This window comes from Dipodomys merriami, unplaced genomic scaffold, assembly GCF_024711535.1.
Source record: "Dipodomys merriami isolate MVZ:Mamm:240054 unplaced genomic scaffold, mDipMer1.0.p SCAF_865, whole genome shotgun sequence".
In the NCBI taxonomy this organism is placed as follows: Eukaryota; Metazoa; Chordata; class Mammalia; order Rodentia; family Heteromyidae; genus Dipodomys; species Dipodomys merriami.
In genome coordinates, this window is record NW_027206474.1 from 232,877 (window position 1) to 239,946 (window position 7,070).

The 7,070-nt window shown below is 39.6% G+C and overlaps 1 pseudogene; it reads left to right on the forward strand.

Annotated features, from left to right (window-relative positions):
- The first annotated feature begins 5,802 nt into the window (after nucleotides 1-5,802).
- On the forward strand, nucleotides 5,803-6,205 carry LOC138820348 (histone H2A.Z pseudogene; annotated as a pseudogene).
- The last annotated feature ends 865 nt before the right edge of the window (nucleotides 6,206-7,070 follow it).

A 7,070-nucleotide genomic window follows, 5' to 3' on the forward strand; every position in this document is an offset into this window, starting at 1 on the left:
AAAGCATGAAGTTACTCTGTGGCTCAAGTGGTTGTGTGCTGTCCTTGTACAGGAGAAACTCTGGTACATTGCTCAGGTCCTGAGTTCAAGCTCCAGGACTGGTGTTTGCACAAGCACACACATACTTACACACACACACACACACACACACACACACACACACACACACACACACACACACACATACAAAGATATCAGAAATGAAACTGTGACACCAAATGGTAAAACAAAGAGCTTCTCCTCTGAGCTCATGGTCAGGACCCTGGCCCTGTGTTCAACCTGAAATCTACCCACTCAGGGCCCAACGCAGAGAGGGCAAAGGTTTCAATACCTGATGAGCTTCACTAGCCTTAGATGACAGGAAGCATTGTGATTTTGCACAAGTGCTTAGATTTAACAAGCTCCCAGAAACTAGGGAGGCACCTTTGTCAATTAGGAATCATTTCATTAGGTTCAACTCCCTAGTTGTCTGCCAGAAGTACCCTTGAATTAATTGTAGCAGTTTGTTTCAACACTTGAACATAGCCTAACGAAGACAGGATGAGTGCAGGGAACTTGGCCTGCAACGGGAGATGGCACAAATGAAGGCTTCCTGTCAAAACAGAGCACTGGGAGAGAGAGAGCTTGGGGTTCAGAGTCCTTTTTCTCCTGGCCTTCAGAGTCTGCCCACACTCATCTTCACTAATTGCGCCCATGCATTGTTTGTTACACAGCGGTACAGGAGTGAGACTTCTTTTTCTGCCTGTTCCAACAATGAGGCAGACTTCCTCCAGCAGCCTGGGGTGCTCAGAAAGCCTCAGGCTACATTGGAAAGAATGAAGGGAGCCCCGGAACATGCTTGAAAGCACTCTCTGTGCTATGAAATCATTCTATTCAAAGCAAATTTCCTACCTGGGTTCTTTCTTCATAGCGACTCTGGATGTTCACTGATAGAAATACGTGCATATACACAGACACATGGACTTAATGGCTGTTTTTCTTTGTGGCAGGTCCTGAAGCTTCTACTGTGAGCCTAGACATTGTCCCTAAGCTCCTTTTGCTGAAAGAATCACTTTATTGTATCTTAAACCATAATTAATCTAGGCTGGGGTACAGAATTTAGACCAACAGATGATCTAGGGATCCTAGAACCCGAGTTCAACTTCCACCACTGTCAAAAAATCATCAAACCAACAAAAATGGAGGAGGAAAAAACCAGGAAGTTTTACACAAGCATTTTACCTTTGTTTCCTTTGCACTGTGACCATCCTGTGTCTCAATGACTCAGCTTGAAAATTGTACATGACTTTGCTTGCCTGAAGGTTGGGGGCTGTCAGTGAAACCTGAGCCCAACCCAGACATCTAGGCCATGAGTTCCATCCTGGGACTGCCACCGACACATGATTGAAGATCCTAGGAAATTCATTCCTATCTATAGGAAAATATTAGAATGTTTGGCATTTACGAATAGAATTACTAATTAGCTAGTCAATCTAGTATAATATTGTACACAATAAACATAGGTCATTGATTAATTGAATTAATACTTTATTAAGTCTTCTAACATGATTAATTAATGGAGGCATAATTTTAGACCAAATAATTGGTAGTCAGAGAATATATAAAAATAAGATATAGATATCACTATATATGTAGTTATGCACTAGAATCTACATAAATGTCTATCTGTCTCTCTCGTTATACATTTATTTAGAGATACATATGAATATGTAAATACACACACACACACTGCAATCTACAAATGTATCTGTTTATATATTGGTCACTCCTAGGGCTTGACCTCAAGTCCTCAAATTTGCCCGACAACTTCTCTTACATCAGACTGGTGTTTTAACATTGACCCGTTCATGAAGTGGGTCTTGTAGGCCCAAAGTTCAAATCACAGAACTGCCAAAAACTTAATCCTGGTGGAAGAAACTAATTGTCCCACTTGTTTTCCTTATCAGTGAAAGTCCTGGGTCTCAGGAATGCTAGATAATACATAGGAAAATCTATGTCCTATGTAATAGAATGTAAAAAATATTATTATAAGTGTAATCATACTCACTAAAATACATAACAAATAAGTAAAACGAAATAAAATCAGTAACTACATGAAGTGAAATATGCAGTAAACCTGTGTATGTAAATATAAATCATGTATTTAAAATGTATACGAATATTATTTTTTTCAAGTGCTAGGATTTGAATTCAGACCCTGGGAACAGGCCTGACTTTCTTGTCTTCCAGCACAGTGCGCTTTCCCTTCCCCCACAATGCTGCAGGTTTACCCAGACTCTGAGTTCAAACCTCAGACCCGGCAGGAAAAATGGTGTGAATTCCAAGCCAGGCAGCCTCATATTTTTTAAAATATTTTTAATATATGTATGTATGTATATATGTATATATGTATTTTTATTTCATGAAGCACAGGGCTTGAACTCAGATCATGGCAACTCTGCCTCAGCTTCAATCACTCCAGGCTGGGTTGAAGCCACTGGACCCACAGCCGAATCTGGATTCCTGGGCCCCAAAGACTGACAGGAATAAAAATAAATAAAATGACACAGATAAGGTTTCCTTATTTGCAATAACTAGTATATGTCTGAGTCAAGCAGAAAAGGTCAGATAAGTTGATGTTAGGGAAATGAACCCCAAGATAAGTATTCAAATAATTTTTATTTCATTCAATTGTTTCTAACATATTTATAAGATGCTTTCTATGTTGCTTTGTATGTCCCTCCACCACGGAATAAACCGTGCTTTCACTGTATTTGATGGTGGTATAATTTGTGGAGGGGAAGGGAAAAAATCGTTTAAATTGGGAAACAGGTGGACCCATTGCAACAATGAGATGTACAAGTCATTATGTTGAAAAACGAACTTTACAACTTTGGTGGGGGGGAGGATTGGGCAGGAAGGGTATGGGAAGGGAAACAAAGAAGGAGGCAACAATGCTTGATAAGAAATATACTCGTTATCTTGCCCATGGAATTGTAACCCCCTGTATGTTATTTTTACAAAAACAAAATAAAACAAAACCAAATCGGGCAACTTGCAGATGGCTGTCTGTTTTACATTTGTTTTCTTTGCAAGGTGATCATACTGGGTCTGAATGACATGGCTGAAAAATGATTGTAACCTGGCGTTGCTGAAGGCTGGCAGGCTACCACGGAAGCCATAGGTCAACACAGCCACATAGGCCCTGACCTCTACCAAAGGAAGGAGATCCTAAGAGTCTGGTTCCTATTCATAGGAATACCCATGGAAGGTTATGAATGTCAAGGTTGAATTAGTTGTTCCTGAATGATACTACTATAAAATTAAACAGAGTAGGGCTGGGAAGGGGGCTACATGGTAGAGTGCTTGCCTTGCATGCATGAGGCCCTGGGTTCGATTCCTCAGCACCACATAAGCAAAAAGAGAAAAGCCGGAAGTGGCACTGTGGCTCAAGTGGTAGAGTGCTAGCCTTGAGCTAAAGAGCTGAGGAACAGTGCTCAGGCCTAGAGTTCAGGCCCCATGACCGAACCCCCCCCCAAAAAAAATTAAACAGAGTGAATTTAGGAGGCCGATGGATTTTAATGAATTTTTTTGACACATTAAAAGAATACTATTAATTACAAGGTCGCAATCGTTTCAGGCAGAACTGTGGTTGATTTAATCAATATTTCATTAAGGATGAAAACAATAATATTAATTACATGGAGGCATAATAAATACCCAAGAATTGCTAGGAGTATAATTTATATAAATGAAGAATATATAGACATCTCTGGCACTCTTTAAAGATCTATATTTATTTGTGTACTACCATCTGCATGTCAATCTGTTCTAATTTTGTCAACCCCTAGGGCTCAATCTCAGGTGCTAGGAACTGCTTGTCAGCTCTACATGCCTGAGGCTGGCGTGTTGACACTCACCCATTCATGAATTAGGCCTTGTAGGTTGTGAGTTCAAATGCCAGAACTCACAAAAATTGAATCGTGGAGTAAGGAGCCCATGGTGTCACATGCTTTCATTTTCTATGAAAGGCATGTGTGTCAGGTCTGAAGTTTCATACATAGGAAATCTATATCCTATGTAATAAATGAAGTAAATATTGTATGTATAATAACAGTCAATAAAATAAATGGTAAATAAATGTATAAACCAAAAAATTAAATGAATAACTACACTAAGCGCAATATGAAGTCAACATACAGGGCTCGATCTCAGGGCCTCAAAACTGCCTGGCAGCTGCACTGGCTAGCGGCTGCTGTGCTGGCTGTTACCCATTCATGAACTGAGCCTTCTAGGCCCTGAGTTTAGATCCCAGCACTGCCAAAAATGTAATCTTGGAGTGAGAAGCCGAGCGTGACACATTTTCCTTTTTTTGAAAGTTCTTGGTGACAGGTAGAATGTATAAATTGTGTGAAAATCTATATGCTATGTAATAGGATGTCATGAAGGTAATAAATGTCATAGGTGAAATAATTGTCAACACAATAAATGAAAAACAGATTGCATTAGTTGTGAATCATTCTGGGATAAAATTAGACGCAATAATTATAGGACTTGGATTAAGTTGATTAATATTTTATTGAGCATTAACAGAATAAAAATTACATGGAGACATAATTAAATACCTAATAACTGGTAGTAACGCACGATGCATAATTTAATTTGTCTCATTCTATAAAATATATAATTATACGTATGTATGTACATATATGAAAAAAATAACAGGATATTGAGTAATTATTAATTAATGCTTTATTAATTGTTCAGCTGGGACACGTCATTAAATGGAGACATTATTGAATACCTAATAATTGGTAGTAATATTATCTATAATTCAATAATATACAGACATCTCTCATTTTGGAATATAATATTTGTATAAGGAAGCTCTATCTATTTATACTTCGTTTATTCCTGGGGCTCGGTGGTTGAGTGCTTGCCTAGTTAGCACAAAGCATTGGGTTGGATTCCTCAGTGCCACATAAACAGAAAATCGAGAAGTTCTGCTGTTTTTCAATCGAGTGCTAGCCTGGAGCACCAACGCTTAGGGACATTTCTAACTCCTTACTCAAGGCCCAGGACTGCTGCCAAAAACAAGGTAGAATGTTCTAACTGCAATAAGGACAGGATTTCAAGTACATCATCACAGAGCAAACTAGGAGTCTGGTGCTGACAGCTGCCACCTAACCTGACTTAGCCAGATGTAAAGCACTGCAACCCAGCTGCACGGAACCAGACCCTGCTGGCTGGCTTAACCCCATCTTCCTAGCTGTTTGGTGGCTTTAAAACCCAGCCTTGGTAGGAAGTCTGTGAGACTCTTCGATATGTGGCTCCTAGTGGTAGAGCTCTAGCCCTGAGCAAATGTTATTAGAACAGTATGCACATGCTTTGAGTTCAAGCCCCATGGGTAACACCCCTCAAAAAAACACCCTTCTAAACCATTAGATGTGATCTTGTGTGGTTTGTGAATGGTGATACTGATGAAACCATCCTAATTCTATCAACAATTTGTGGAATAGAGCTATGTGCTGAGCCCTTCACAGGGTGTTCTGTTCTGAGTCTTGCACAAGGTGCTATGTGCTGAGTCCTTTACAGGGTGCAGTGCGCTGAGTCCTGCATTTGGTGCTGTGTGCTGAGTCATGCAAAGAGTGTCATGTGCTGTGTCCTTCACAGCACTGGTCTATGTAAGAACTCCAAAACTGAGATGATTTTGCAGACAAAAAATGTGAAAAATGAGTTTGAATCACTGTGCGACGACGGAGTAGGTGTCCGAGGCCTCGCCATGCCTCCGAATACCCTTTTCGCTGCCTTGCTTGCGTGAGCTTCAGCAGAATTCGAGATGGCTGGTGGTAAGGCTGGGAAGGACTCCAGAAAGACCAAGACAAAGGTGGTTTTCTGCTCGCAGAGAGCCGGCTTGCAGTTCCCAGTTGGCCGAATTCATCGACATCTGAATTCTAGGACAACCAGCCACGTAAGTGTGGGAGCGACCGTCGCTATGTACAGCACAGCCATCCTGGAGTACCTCACTGCGGAGGAACTTGAGTTGGTAGGAAATGCATCAAAAGATTTAAAGGTAAAGCTTATTACCTCTTGTCACTTGCAACTTGTTATTCGTGGAGATGAAGAATTGGACTCTCTCATCAAGGCTACCATTGCTGGTAGTGGTGTCATCCCCCACATCCACAAGTCTCTTATTGGGAAGAAAGGACAACAGAAGACTCTCTAAAGGATGCCTGGTTTCCTTGTTATCTCAGGACTCTAAATACTCTTAACAGCTGTCCAGTGTTGGTGAATCCAGTGGACTGTATCTCTGTGAAAAAACACAATTCTGCCTCTTTGTAATTCTATTTGAGCAGGTTGAAAGTTTAATTATCTTTCCAACCAACCAAATTTCTGCATTCGAGTCTTAACCATATTTAAGTGTTACTGTGGCTTCAAAGAAGCTATTGACTCTGAAGTAGTGGGTTTTGATTAACTTTTTAAAAAACTGTTTGGATTTTAATTGTGATGCAGAAGTTATAGTAACAACATTTGGTTTTGAACAGACATTATTTCCACTGCAGTGGATAAGCTCAATAAAGGTCATATCCCAAAAAAATGTGAAAAATGTGATATATATATATATATATATATATATATATATATATATAATGGAATTCTATGACATTGCCCATTTGTTAGGATATGGAAAGATTTCGAAAAAATTATATTAAGTGAAGTAAGACAAGCCCAGAGAAACATAGGTCCCATGGTTTCCCTTATTTGCAATAACTAGTATATGCCTGAGACAAGCAGAAAATGTCAGATACGTTGGTGTTAGGTAAAATGAACCCCAACATAAGGATTCACATGTTTTTTTTTTTTTAATGGAATTGTTTCTAACATATTTATAAGATGATTTATTTGTTGCTTTGTAGTTTTCTCCTCCACAGTATAACCCCTGTTTTCACTGTTTTTGATGTTGGTATAATTTGTGGAAGGGAAGGGATAAAGCAAATCTTTTAAATAAGGATACAGGTGGACCCATTGCCACAATGAGATGTACAATTCATTATGTCTAAAAACGAACTTTACAACTTTGGTGGGGGGGA